General features: G+C 38.0%; 1 protein-coding gene across 1 annotated transcript in view; it reads right to left on the minus strand.

Moving 5' to 3' along the window:
• LOC132828912 (alpha/beta hydrolase domain-containing protein 17B-like) overlaps positions 1 to 15225 on the minus strand; it is a 74519-nt gene that overhangs the window by 16511 nt on the left and 42783 nt on the right. The window lies entirely within an intron of this gene.

Consider the following 15225-nt stretch of genomic DNA (forward strand, 5'->3'; position numbering starts at 1 on the left):
CATGCAGCCCAATTCTCCTGTACTTTCTCAGTCCTGTAAATTTTCTCATCAGTTGCTTACCAAATTTTCTTTGGAAAGCTACGAATGAATCTGATTTCATTATATTCTCAGGCATTACATTCTTACATTTTATTAATGGCCTTTTTTGCTGATCATCTTCATCTCAAAGAAGGGTTTCAACTTCTTAGTCATTGGAACACGTTCTCGCCACCCATGGACTAGACAACAGGATTTTGAGCATCTCAGTCAAACTGTCTCTCAATCTTCTCTTCTTCAAACAGAAGACATATCTTTTCGAATCTATCTTTGTAAGTGAAATTAACTCCTTGGAACCATGCTGGTAAATATTTCCTTGACCCTCTCCAAAGCCTTCATATCTTTCCCAAAGAGCATTGCCCAAAATAAATAAATACTGTAATTCAGTCCATGTTAGTGTTAAAACATGGTTCATTCTTAAGATTTTTTTTGTGTATTCTATGCCTATATTTATAAAACTTCAATTTTAAAAAACCTTATGCTTAATTTCATATGTCTGTTCATTCCAACAGCCAGTCTTATCTCTTTTTGAAGTTAAACTTCCACGCAGCTCACTACACTTCAAAATTTGAAACATGTTTTTGACCTAGGACACATCTATCAAATGCAGTAATCCTCGTCTGACCTATGGGGAACCCCATTGTACACCTTCCTAAAACTCAACCATTCATCACCATTGTTTACATTATTTTGCCAATTTTATACCCTTGCTGGATCTATCTTTTGACTGCACAGGCATCAATACAAGAAACATTCCAAAGTTTAAATTTAACCAGTGGCAGCAAGTGGAAGAAAAGACACTGAAAACAATATTTCTCAATTTTATATTTAAATAAAATCTACATTTTCAGGAGACACGGCAATGGATGGAATTCTTTGCTAATAATACCATATCAGAATGCATTGTCATAATTAAAAACTTTCAACCTTAATCAAAAAATACTTTTCTTCAAAATTGAAATCAAAGTGGTGCAATATATTTTTGTGAAACTGCAGACATACTTAAATTGAAATGCATATGTATATTTTATGAAGTCATTGTACTTTATGATTGCATAAAGAGAAATTCCTACATTTTTCAAAGATAAATTCTCAAAATAATCCTTCCACTCATCTCAGTTTCAGTAACATTTAAAATAATTTAGAACAACAGACATGAAAACGTGCTACAGTCTGTTTAACATTAGAGGTTCACAAATTGGACAAAACATGCATACAACTTACGAATCCACAAATGTCGCCCCACATACATCAATACATTTCATATTCGCAAGCAAATATATAGTTCATATTGTACTAACGGAGCTGGAAACTTTTATTTTCCAACAAATTCATTTCAGGATTTTGCTTCAATTTGAATGGAGTTGGTAGGGTGGAGGAGCAGGAGAGAGATTTGCAAATGGAAGAGAGGAAAATGGAGAACACTTTATGAAATAATCATCAATTGCTTACAACCTAGTTGTTTCAAATCACATCAATCCAATACACAAACTGAAGTTCCCATTCTTCTGTGTTAAACTCTATCTTAAAATGATTACATATTCAGCTCAGTTTTACAATATGGGTTACATTTGCCACCCTTGTGGTGCAATGCAGAAAAATGTAATGAACAACTGCTTTGCCTTGTAATAAGGATACTATTGCATGTTGGATTAGATATCAGCTTCTGTTCATACTGTCAACACTACTTTTCAATGGCTCATTTTGAAAAATAAACACTTTGACTTTTAACACAAAACATAATACACCTCTAACACTTCAGCACTCAGTCTTGGCCGAGATTACATGCCCACATTGTTAAAGCAGGGCTTGAAATAATAACCCTTTGACACAGATTTGCAAGTGTTATGAATAGGCCAAACATATACTTGTAAAATCTCTTGCGTTCAAGAAACAGAAAATGCAAACCAGCAGGTAACACTAAGCAATCTCTTAATCTTGAGCAATGCATGGCATTTATTATGTGTTAAAACATCTTTGAAAGTGACAGCCACCTATATTCTGTACAAGAATGCAGCTCAAATGTCACACTATGTAAAATCAAAAGAGATACAGACGAAAAAGGGTATTTGACCTCCTGTCATTCATGCAGTCAGAAAGGATCAACATGTTTTCATTATATGTTTCAGAAGTGGAAACTATTACATTTCCCTCCGTTACCCAAAAAATTCAATTTCAAATGTTGACTACTTTTGGAAGAATTTAAAACCTGCATTTCTCTTTCAACAGTTTGAACCTTGACCTACTTTAATGGTGTATTGAAGATGCAGTGCCATGCCTTCTTTATTGTTGTGTATTACATGTGGCTCTGATAGCTCCCTCTCCACCTCAATCACTTATTTTCAAAGCCAACAAAGCTAAACTTTTCTTAGACTCTTCTCATAATTCAATTCTCTGGCACTATGCATCATTCTTGTAGCTCTTGTCCTTTCCATTTCCAGAATTTTAATGATTTTTTGAAGCTTATTGAAGTTACTGAACAAACAGCTTCTGCCCTGAAATTACAACTGTTGACATGCATTTTATCACTTCTTCCCATTTCTACATTTTCCAAAGAGATTAACCTCATCAGCATTTTTGACATGTCAAAAGTGGTTTTTGGAGACTATTGAGAGCAAATGTGCAGTCTATTAGTACACACAGGCAATAAAGCTCAACCTGACCTCATCAAGAGTCAGAATTGGAAATGACAGAGTTTCCCTCCATTATCCTAAAATAAATCACATCCTTAGTTTAGGAGATTTCAGCACTAATTTGCATCACATGTAAATCATGTTCTACTCATTATCAGCTAGATCAATTAGATGCATCAAAATAAATGTGACCATGACAAAGGTCAAGTCACAGTCCAGAAAGTTGAGCATGTAATCTCGGCTGCCTTGAAGAGCAAAAGGAGTCTTACAAATGCTTGGCTAACATGCATCCCTCAATTAAACACCCCCACCAAGTTATCCAGTTATTTGACTCTCACTTTCTGCTAGACTATGCTATGGGTAAACATTTTGGCACATTTACCTACATAATGGTGACATATTTCAAGATGTCCAACTGCAAATTAACCTAACCTCAGGGCGTACCCATTTATAGCAATTAGGTTTTCAGCTTTACAAAAGAACAGGCTACATTATATTTAGGTTGACTTCTGTAACAGTGTTGTGCTAGATAGCACAATGCTGCTGCCCTTTCAAACTAGTCGTCTTCAGATGGAATATCCACAAAAGGAGAAATACGCACTCCAAATAATTTCTACAGATGAACTGTTGATTAGTTCTTATGGAGAAAATGCCAAATTTTGGGATATACACTTGCATTTGGAAAAGTGACAGACCCAACAATTATCATTAGACTAATACCAGTCAACATTCTGTTGACCGCAAATCAGCAAGAGGATTTGACAACTTTGACAGCAGAAAAAAAGACAACAAGCACTGCTTTTTAACAAATAGTCTTAACCTAACTGCTGAGATTGTAGAAAATTCTCTAATCTGCAATGAAAAGGAACTGAGGTCCTTTGTCTCTTGTTGGAATACTTCAAGAAATCAGTTGGCAAAACAGGCATCCATAGCAATGCTGTTGATACTAAAAACTCTGCAAATAGGCTCAACTTAATTTCCACTCATAATTCATGTAGTCACTTCAAGCAGAATACTGCATTGTATTTTCTTAAATATATAGCTGGGAGTCAGATTCAGGTTTGCTCCAAATGTAAAATGTTATAATCGCAGCAACTTTTATTTGTGTCAAGAACTCTAGGCAGTAAAACTGCAATGTTGTTCAAGTACTAATTTTCTCCTCAGAACAGGAAAAACTCATGTGCACCCCTGCCACACAGTGGAATAAATTTAATCTTAAGTACCTGAACTCATAAAAAATTACCATTTCAGGAGTTGGTTACAGAGGGAAGGATGGGCAGAGATAATTCATAACTGAAAGAGCAGTCTGTTGAATTTAAAGACACCAAAAGAAATGGAAATGCCTATTTCTACATAATCTACAAGGCAACACAACTGGAAACCAGAAATGAGTAGACCCCTGGAATTATGAATGCCCAGACAAAATCCAGAAGGACATGCTTCACCACCGATCTGGGTATTAATAACGCTTGAATTAAGCAGCTTTTAAGGGAGTGCAAACTTTCACGATTTAAATAGCTGGGTGGTCCTATTGCTCCACCAGGCCAAGTCATACGGCAGTACAGCATCGTCTCATCTTCAATAATTACTCACATGGTTAATACCCACAGTTGTCTGGCTCTTGGGAGAAATGAAGTAGAAAGAAAACCCATCTCCCACGCTGCAAGATTGAAGAAAAAATATAGGAACAATCATGTCCATCAGGATAAATCATCAAACCAGATCAGACCTCCATTCTATTTACTAGAGAATAGGGTGCAGCTTATAGTGAACACTTGGAAACATGGTGCTAAAAGGCCTGGGGAAAGTTGTGTTGTCATCTTGCTCATTTCCAAAATGGTACTGAATTTATGGATCAAATTGTCCTGATATAAAGTGTCTAAACAATCTGGCCCATGTCGATCTGAGCCAGATGAGCCAATAATGATTTCTGCTAATGGTACTGCCTAGGGTCAAACCAAGGAGAAAAAGTCAACTTAGATTTGCTGCCCTTAACTGCAATCGTTTAGTATAGTGTGGAAAACAATTGTGTGGATATGACAAGTATCAAGTGTCACTGGAATTATATTTCAAAGAGTCATCCATTTCAAGCAAGGAGGGGGAGATGGCGAAAACTGGTAAGAAAAGACAAAAGTTGAAGGAGAATTTGCCACTTGTTGTTGTTGTTACTGGCAGTAACAAAACTGTGCCTAAAGAGTCAACACCTCAAGAGAGAAATTAAGAGGGAAGAGAACTAAGAGTTGACTGTGCTTCTGAACTGAACAATTTAGTCCTGTTGCATGTGACAGCTGTTAGTACTGCAACAGTGCCAACAGTGTTACTGGAGCCCTGTTCTTATCCTGTGCTGTCTCGTGCTCTGTCCTCCAGCAATACATCATCTAATAGAATCACAGAATATGTTGTAACACAAGTTTTTCACACAAACTTTAACCTCAAACTAAAATGGCTGAACAATCAAAGTTCATAATTTAAATTATTCCACATTCAACAGCTCAGCATCTATAATCCTGACATTAGTTCAAATGTTGCAGTATAATCTGGAGCTGTTCTTATTCCTCCAGCTGTTGCTGATGTCACATGGAACCAAAGCGAACAATACATTCAATAACAGCCTGATGCCTTTTGAAAATCAGTTCTGCTTTTCTCTCCTGAAGGCAGTCTTTTCCTGGCATACAGCACGATCAGTACAAGTGACCCAGATGTACTTTCTAAGAACTATCATTTCCATGCACAAATTAATGTAGCAGTGGGTGGCCAAATGGCTAGAAGGTAATCATAGCTACGGCACTCCTGACCCCAGTGAGATTGCAGGCAGTACATCCAGCTAGACCTTTGTCTAAAGAGACATAAATGCAGTTTGGCATTACAGCACCCACTATAAAAGGGAAACACATCCTCCGTCAAAGTGCAACTTTTACTTTAGGCTGAGGACTCTTACAAATTTCAGCCTTTTGAGTCATGGGGTAGTGAGAAGAATGATAGGCCAGACATATAATACAAAATACCATTATAACACAGGGTCCCACAGGTAGCAGCTTTTTGCTTTGTCTTTTTATGGAAAATAAAGTCTCCATTTCAAGTGTTATGGCAGCCTGATGAGCAGCAGACTTTGGAAGACAGAAAATATTCCAGTACAGGGAAGGGCCCTCTGACATTGTAAAAAGCAAACTGGTCCCTAATGATTCAGGCTAGTCTTCATGTGCTGAACCTGACTTCTGTTTCAGCACAATAACAGTTTTAAATTTGCAATATATCTTTTTCCATTTAATTTTAAATGAAATGTCCATTTAAGATGCTTGCTATACTTTTAGGACTTCAGCCAAAAAGAACATTCAGCTTCAATCATGAAACAAACAGAATGGTTCAAAATAACGCAAGTTTCAGATTCATTATATAGAAAGGCCCAAATTCAATTATAGCATTTTTTTAGCTAATTACGTAGCCAGACATTCACCAGGGTTAAATTGCATGCCATCTAACAAATATTACTGTCTATAAAACAGACTTATTGCCATTTTACACACTATTTTAAATATGATGGTGAAAATAGTCACCTTGATTTGTTTATAGATTCTCTTGTTAATGTTAACTTCCTAATACAAATGGCAAAAAAAACTGCACTGCACATGCGTAAACAGGACAAAAGGTTCTCAAAACATCATCATCTGGTAAATATATTGTTCAGTGTGGAAGTTAATCACTGCACTGGCTGTCTGGAATTAATATTAGCACCACTTCAGAGAGTGGTGGAATGGTCTTGTCTGTAAAAGTTATGGAGCAGGTGTAAATTTGTTCACCAGGATGGTCATGTGGTGAATCCTGCTGAAAAATGCATTTTTGGTGATGAGCACATTCCCACTGTAATGTAAGAAACTATCTTCAGCGAATGGTCACTAACAGTATTAGAGATCCGCAATTTCCACAGAAAGCCAGGACATTCAAGTGAAGACAATTCCAGAGGTAATGCTACTTTCTCAAGTGAAAAAAGGATTCGGATTAACATAATGCTATCCAGAACAAGCTGCCTTTTCACACTTTTTACCTGGCATTCCTACCCCTTCATTAGTGACTATACTAAAAATTTATGCCTTTAATCTAGACTTGCAAATGAAACATGGGTTTTACTTAAACAATGGGACTGAGTGCCATATACTTAAAATTTTCATAAGTCACACACAGTCAAGAGCTAGTTTCACACTGAATGGTTTCTCAGTCATCAAGTGATATGTGGGTGGATTAATTCCTTCCTAAAAGCAGAAGCAAACTTTTTTTTCCCAGTAAGAAACATTTCTGTGGCTTCCATCATTCCTTGAGTAAATGCGAAAACGTGAATTCAAATTACAAACTTTCCACTTCGTTTCACGAATACATCTTTTACACAGGTGTATATACTTGCTATGCATTTGTAATGTTTTCTCTACCAGAGGTATAAATTACTAGCTTTGATTAACAATTGGTTAAGTATAGGTATAGTTGAACCCTAGGCCTATTTCATCAGGATCTCATCCTTTTACATGTGTTAAAACCCAAAGCAAAGCACAGCTTTCTTTGCACACCTCAATCTCACTGAAATGCTATCTTTACCACCTCTGACCCTTACTCGTACATCCCTTCAAACAAAATCAACAATCCTACAGCCAGAATGACCAACAGTTTGGATTTGTATAGCTACAAGCTAGAATTTACAGTGTGGAATAAGGGAGGGTCACCAAGACAGGTAGAGTTGGCATCTTGGAAGCATCAATGATCGTTTTGGTTGGAGGTAACCTGAGGCAGAGGTATAAATGGATATTTGGGAGGTGGATGTAGATATTACAGAGGAATCTTGATTATCTAAATGACATGGGTAGGCAGTATTTCGTTCAGATAATTGTTTGGTTAATTGATTCAAAGCCTCTCCTCTGGGGCTCAGAGTTTTCTGAAGGTTCCCCCTTCCGCAGTCAGTTCAATGGGATTGACACAGTGAGCACATGCGAAGTCTGTTTCCTGTTAAGCAGGTGAGACAGCAGCACTACCCCCAGCCTCCCTCAACTCCACTGGATCTGAGTCATAGAAACATACAGCACAAACAGATCCTTTAGTCCAACTCGCCCATGCTGACCAGATATCTTAAATTAACCTAGTCCCATTTGCCAGCACTTGGCCCATATACCTCTAAACCCTTCTTATTCATTTACCCATCCAGATGCCTTTTAAATGGTGTAATTGAACCACCCTCTACCACTTCCTCTGGCAGTTTATTCCATACATGCATCATCCTCTACGTGAAAAAAGTTGCCCCTTAGGTCTCTTTAAAAATTTTTCCTCTTTCACCCTAAACTTATGCCTTTAACACAGGGAAAAGACCTTGTCTATTTACCCTATCCATGGCTCATGACTTTATAAACCGCTATATGGTCACCACTCCACCTTTTCCTATAGCTCAATGTAGAACAGCATTTCATAAATTAATAAAGTATATGTTAGATGAGAAAGTGGCACTAAACAAGAGTTCATATGAATGCAGGACATTGCAAATACACTGTCAACATTAAAATGAAAAAATTGCACAGCAAATATTTTTAATACAACTAATATACAGAGGCTCTGATCTTAATGAGCACTTTCCTCTAGGAGCAGTCTCTTGGAACTGAGGATAATTTGTTTCCACTCAAGCTCAGTGGGTTCTGAAAAGGCTGATAAAGTCCAATATGTGATTTGCAAACATGGGAAGCTTGAATGGTCCACAGAATCAGAAATATTATAAAGTGGCCATTCACCACTGGCTCTGTGAATGAGCACCATAACTTAGTACAACTCTCCTCTCCTTCCCGCGCCCCACAACCTTTCACATAATAACTTTTTCAAAAAAAATCTGTTAATGTCCTATCCGACACCTTGATTGAAACAGCCTTCACCGCATTTCCAGCCAGTGCATTCCAGGACTGAAGGACTCATTGCATGAAATGTTTCTTCTCACATTTCTTGTACTTCTTTTGCAAATCACTTAATCTGTGCTTGCTTGGACTTGGTCCATTTATAAGCTGTAGCAGATTTCTCCCATTATCTATGTGCAGAGCCTTCATGACTTTGAAAACCTCAAATTAAGTCTCCTCAGCTTTTCCCTATAGAAAGCAATCCCAAAGTCTCCAAGCTCACTTCATAACAAAGTTTTTTTATCCCCCAGAACCTCTGCAGCACTCATACTATGGGTAGTAAAATAAGAATACAACAAGCAGGAACACGAGTGGATCATAAGCTCCATCAAGTTGTTTGGAGATGCTCAACTTTGCCTCCATAAGTTCTCAACAAAGTCTTTCTCGGTATTCGCTGTCTTCTTGACTGAACCTTCCGCATTTTGGAGAGTCACAGACCAGAGTTTTCCATACATCAACAGAGATGTATGACTTCTTCAGGGGTCCTGTAAGGACATCTCTAAAGCATTTCTGATGTCCAAGTTTGACTTTTCTGTCACAACATGATTTCAAGTAGAACAGTTGCTTTGGGATTTGTGTCAAACAAATGAATGACAGATCCCACACAGCTAAGTTGCTTTTGAGCAATTAGCAATTCAGTGCTGGCATGTTGGTTTCAGAGGGCATGCTGCTACTGGACCACGTTTCTTGCCTCCAGTTATGAATGATTTTACAAAGGCACTGCTGCTAGACTATTCATAGCTTCAAAGGTGATCATCATCTTGATGCTTCTGGAACATACAAACATAGATCACTTCCACAAGAGCCCCATTTGAGCATGATTTGGTCAATAGGCCGGAATGAAAAATTAGGATCAGCCAGGATCCACAGTTAACAAGAGCCATGAGTCAGATGACAAAGTCCCACCCCTTCCTCCCCCTGGCTTAACCTATAAAAATTACAAGCCTTACCATCTGGACCTTTGCTGAGATCCACTTGGTGGCAGGTTTGCCTTGGTAGTGAAGTAGTTCTTGCTACCATGCTCACACTTTGAACTAAAAGAGCAATCTTCTATTTATACCACTATCCTACCCTATACACTGAGCTTTCAATTTCCACAATAATCTTTAATTTGGCATATTATCAAATGCCTTCTGAAATTAAGTACAATATATCCATGAATGTAACAACACACAGCACTTGTTTTCTCAAAGTCCAATAGATTGGTCAAGATGATTTTCCTTTCAGAAAATTATGCTATTTGTTAGCTTATCTTTATTAACATATCCAAGTGTCCTGTTATAACTTATTTAAATGTAGCTTTCAACATATAACAGAAGCAAAGCTAATGCCGTGTAGTTTCCTGCTTTCTGCTCCCTCCTTTTTTGAATAAAAGAGTGCATTTGCAATCTCTTAATTTTAGTTGGACTGCTCTCAAACAAAGTGTTTTGGAAAATTAAAATCAACAACTTTCTACCTAGCCATTTCCTTTAAAATCCTTAGATGAAGTCCATCAGGACAGTCAGCCCACAGCTACAACAATTTACTTAGTCCCACTTCTCTGGTACACCCATCATTTCAACAGGTTCAATACTTGGTTTCCATCAAGCAAAGTTGGAGGACTGTTAAAATTTTAAAAACTATACACATGCACTTTCTTCACATTGATGGAAGCAATGCAAACTTGAATTCTGTCTGATTTTCCCTTTGCCTTGTTCAAGCATGCTAAAAGGCAAATATAACATTCAACTAAAGCCTCGGTTAACACGAGACCTCTTAGCACCACGGGATCAAATGGATGTCCAACCTGGGTTGCACAGTATTCCATTAGGTGGTGAACCTTTACATTAGGGTGAAACAAAAGGAAGCTACAAATTTTTATTCAGACTATCCTCTTTAATTTTACATATGGCCTCTGTTCCTCCTTTGTTAGTCATCTCACCAACTGCTTACAAAGGTGAAGGATCTTGGTTTTGATCTGATGGTACAACAAAACCAAGGATAAGGACATGGTGCTTTCCAACATGTGCAACAGCTCAAAAGTGTACTTTCCGGTGCAAGATTATCCTTCCTTCCAACAGGGATTAAGTGCATTTAAATCTTAACTGATGCAGGTAAACAGATATAACAGTTTTCAGTCTTTCTTTAGCCTAAATGTCTATTCTCACCTGCAGATCACACAAATAGCAACCAATTTGAGAGACATTTTTGTCAAGTCTCTAACATTCCAACTCTTGGAATTAGTAATCCACACTAACCAGTCTACAACATCAAGATATTGTACAGATTTGCTAGTAAATAAATTGTTACCACCAGTTGACAACTTCCTGCAAAGTGAGATGCAAAAGTCAAATAGAAAAATGAAACTTTCATGTAAGCAGCTGCATTTGAAGTGCTTGGAAACATTTAAAATGCCAGATAACACAATTCAAATAGAATTCATGGGTGGTGACTTTGGGGACAGAATGTAACAATTGCTCTTCTTGGAGCCATTAGGTTAATTTAATCATTTCATAACCTTTCACTAGATAATTAGTTACAGCTAAGGATAATACGAACAGAGAGCACTGACAGGCATGTCTTTGAACTTTGATTGCATCACTGGCTATAATTTGGTAATTATTTTCCACTTGAAGTGCAGACAGCTAGTATGTGTCCAGATGAGTGGTAATTACTTTACATAACAAGGAATCACTTTGGATTCCACACACAACCGCACGGGATTTAGCCCATTTGAAAATCAATGAGTAGAGGTAAAGGAATCTTGCTGCAGGCAAAGAAAAACAACATTTATGCTGCACAAGAGGAGATTATTGATTGGTTGACAAGTGGACTCTGCAACACACACAGTTGAGTTCAGTTTTAGTGATGTCATGTTTGCCTGCATGGGTGATGTTGCCATAGGGTTCCCTTTAGGCCCAGCTCTTTCAAACATCTTTGTTCTGTTCCATAAGAAACAAGGTTTCAATAGAATGACACCCAACCACCCACCTCTTGTATATTTCCAATATGTAGACGATATATTTTCTAAAGTTGAATCCATGCAAGATAATTTCTTTACATGTCAAGTGGACTCGAACCTGCATTCAAATTCACCTCTGAAATAGAACAGCAAAAGGAGGTTACTTTCCTTGATTTGAGAAATCGGTCAAGGGTTTTTTTTCCCAACCGGCTACTGGACTGGTCAATGTAAAATGTCACTGGCTTGTTTGTGCTGGGATAGTTTCATCTATAAGACGACTAGCCTATCAGTACTCTTGTAAATAGGACCTTGAACCATTTAATCACTGTGCAAGCGCAATGCTCAAACAGGAAGCATCAAAGGCACCCTGAGGATTAACAGGTAACTAAATCAATTGAGTTTTGACTTTATATTATGAAAAATCATGAAGGAACCTAAGGTTGTCACTTTTGGTCCTAAAAAAGGCGTACTCTGCCTGAGATTGACCGGAAGCATCATTTTCTCTAATGTTTTACCTGAATTGCAGACCATCAAGGTCTAGCATGGCAGCAGCTTCCAAGCAGAAGCCAGTGCTTCACCCTGTCGATCAGAGTGCATTGAACCTCCGAGTGACTGCATGGCCATGCAGCTTAGAGGGGAATATTGCCCATGACACTGCTACTACATAGTGGCAAATACCATTTGGGTTGCAACAACTTGATGCTGTCATCAAGCCAAAAAGCTGTGAGACCGACCTCATGAGTAACATGGTGTATGAATTTCCATGCCAATGCAATGCTGGGCACGTAAACCATAGGAGGCAAACTCCAGTGGATTGCTCCAGATTCCACCTGCCAACCAATCAGCACTCTCCTCTTATATGATGCTGTTTTCCCTTTGGTATTTTTTGCAAACTAATTGGAAGAGTGTAAATCAGAAAGTTTTGGTAAAATGTCTTTTTCAGCAGTACTCAAGTTCTGTACTATCAAAGGATTATCTAACATTGTTTAAATCAGGGCTTCCCAAAGTGGAGTCAAGAGACGACTACCATAGAACTCCAACCAAGTTATGACAATAATGTCACTGGCTCTTTCAGTTCTCACTGAGGGGCTGCAACAACTCTCAAGAATCAAAATGGAATTTAGAGTGGAAAAATGTTTGTGAAGCTCAGTCTTAAATATTATTGAATAGGTACTTACATTCTCCTTCTTATCACCAATCTAGAAAACAAAGTGACAAGATGGTCTCATTTATAGAAGTGCATTGTCAACACAAACAAAAATGACAGGACTGGGGAATTAAAGGAATCAAGTATTTCTCTCACTTTCATTTTTAAAAGGTGGATTTGAGATCCAATGATATTCAAGAATCTTCTGAAATTCTTAAAGCCATCAGACAGACCAACCAAAAATTGCCATATCATCGATACTAGAGTTTAAATGTTTGACTTGGCATCCTAATGACATCAAATTATGTAACAAAACTATAGTAGTGATCCTCAAGTGACCAGAGCTCAAGTATCAGTCACCTTGACACTTAGAGTCATAGAGATGTACAGCACAGAAACAGACCCTTTAGTCCTACTTGTCTATTTATGCTTAAGGAAGACAGAAAGTAGTTGATGAAACATTCACAGATTGTTTTCATGCATTGATTGGAGAGTTCATCAGTATCCATGAAATGTTAATGGATCAAACTGATCCATTTCTCATCCACAGTTCAAAAGCAGGGAGGAATGGTGGAAAGAATTACATTTAGGTAGCTTCTATAATATTCCAAAGAACCCCCAAAATTTAACCCGAGGAGCTGTGAGGATAGGGAACTATTTGTTCACTCAGGCATTTTGTCATGTTTTATGGAGAAAAGCAGCGTCAAAGGTGGAAGAGGTAAATGGAATTTCAGAACCTCGCATCCAGGATAGTTGGAAATACTAACACAGGTATAGTCATTTTAGGAATGTCAGAATTGGAGCAACATCTCATGAAGATCATGAGGGAGCTTACAGTAATATGAAAGGTAATGCCATGGAGGGATTTGGGTACAAGAGGATCATTTTAAAATTAAGGTGCTGCTGGATTGGCAACAAATACGTCACAGCATGCATCGGCAGTGGAAAACAAAATTATGCAACATCTACAAACTGGAAAAAAGTGCATTTTCTTTTCCCAACCAAAAATATCACAAAGGAAACCAAAAACTGCTCCCACAAGGATATCCAAATAGAACATAAAACAAAAGTGTATGAATTTTGGGCTGTTACTAATAGAGCAGCTATTAAACTGTTAGGATGAAACTTTATCTCACCTGAGAATGGAAAGGAATAAATTAAACCAATAAAGATGACACCAATCACATGACAACCAAGTCATCATATTATGTAGCACTGGTATGAGTGTCCTTTACAGCTGAATGGAAAATTGGACTTGCAATTTTACTTTGATATCCGACTTCTGGAATGGCCAAATCAGTGGAACAGCAAGATCTATAGCAAATATTCAAATTTAGGATTGGAAAAAGATGCTCAAAGCTGATAAAACAATACTTTCAAATTGGTAATTTTAAATTTCATCACTAATTGGTGATGACGTGGTCTAGCATCAACAGGTGGGAAGAGAAAGCCATGGCCCTAGCCAGCTCTGCGGTTTTACCTTTTCTTTAAAAAAATTTACTCGGGGACGTGGGTGTCACTGGCTGACCAGCATTTGTTGTCTATTTCATGCTGACCTAGAGAAAGTGGTTGTGGAGGCGAACTACTTTCTTGCAGTCCACATCTGTAGATTGATCCACAATGCCCTTGGGAGGGAATTCCAGGATTTTGACTCCGGGGATTGAAACAACAACAATATATTTTCAAGTCAAGATTGTAAGTAGCTTGGAGGGGAACTTGAAGGCAGTGATGCTCTCATGGATCTGCTGCCCTTGTCCTTCTAGATGGAAGCAGTCATGGGTTTGGAAGGTGCTGTCTAAGGATTTTTGGTGAATATCTGCAATGTGCCTTGAAGATACACTGTTGCCTCTGAGCATTGGTGGGAGGGAGTGGATGCTTGTAGATGTGGTGCCAATCAAGTGGGCTGGTTTGTCATGAATGGTGTCTGGAGCTGCATCCCATCAAAGCAAGTGGGAAGTATTCCTGGTTTCTGCCTTGTAGATGATGGACAGGCTTTGGAGAAATCAGATGGGGAGTTACTTGTTGCAGTATTTCTAACCTCTGACCTGTTCTTGCAGCCAGTGTTTATGTGGCAGGTCCAATTGAGTTTCTGATTAATGGTAACTCCAAGGATATTGATTTTGGGGATTCAATGAATGTCAAGGGATGGTAATTAGGTCATCTCTAAATCAAATGTGGTCATTGCCTGGCATTTGATTAGCATGACTGTTACTTGCTACTTGTCAGCCCTCATCTGGATATTGTCCAGATCTTGCTGCATTTGAATACAGATTGCTTCAGTATCGGAGAATTCACAAATGATGCTGAACATAGCCACATGAAACAAACTACAGAAGGGTATTTGGAAGTAAATTCTGTATTTTGAACACTCAGTCACCTCAGGGAACATTTCTTCTGTGTATGAGGCAAGACAAAGTGATCATATTTGCAAAGAACACTAACTGCTTAGCATAGTTGGTGTATAATGAAACTCTCCACATAAGTGCTCTAAATCCAAAAAAAATCTTAAATTACCAGATGACAAAATTAAATAATCTTAAGCATAATACACCC

Source organism: Hemiscyllium ocellatum, chromosome 28 (genome assembly GCF_020745735.1).
Source record: "Hemiscyllium ocellatum isolate sHemOce1 chromosome 28, sHemOce1.pat.X.cur, whole genome shotgun sequence".
In the NCBI taxonomy this organism is placed as follows: domain Eukaryota; kingdom Metazoa; phylum Chordata; class Chondrichthyes; order Orectolobiformes; family Hemiscylliidae; genus Hemiscyllium; species Hemiscyllium ocellatum.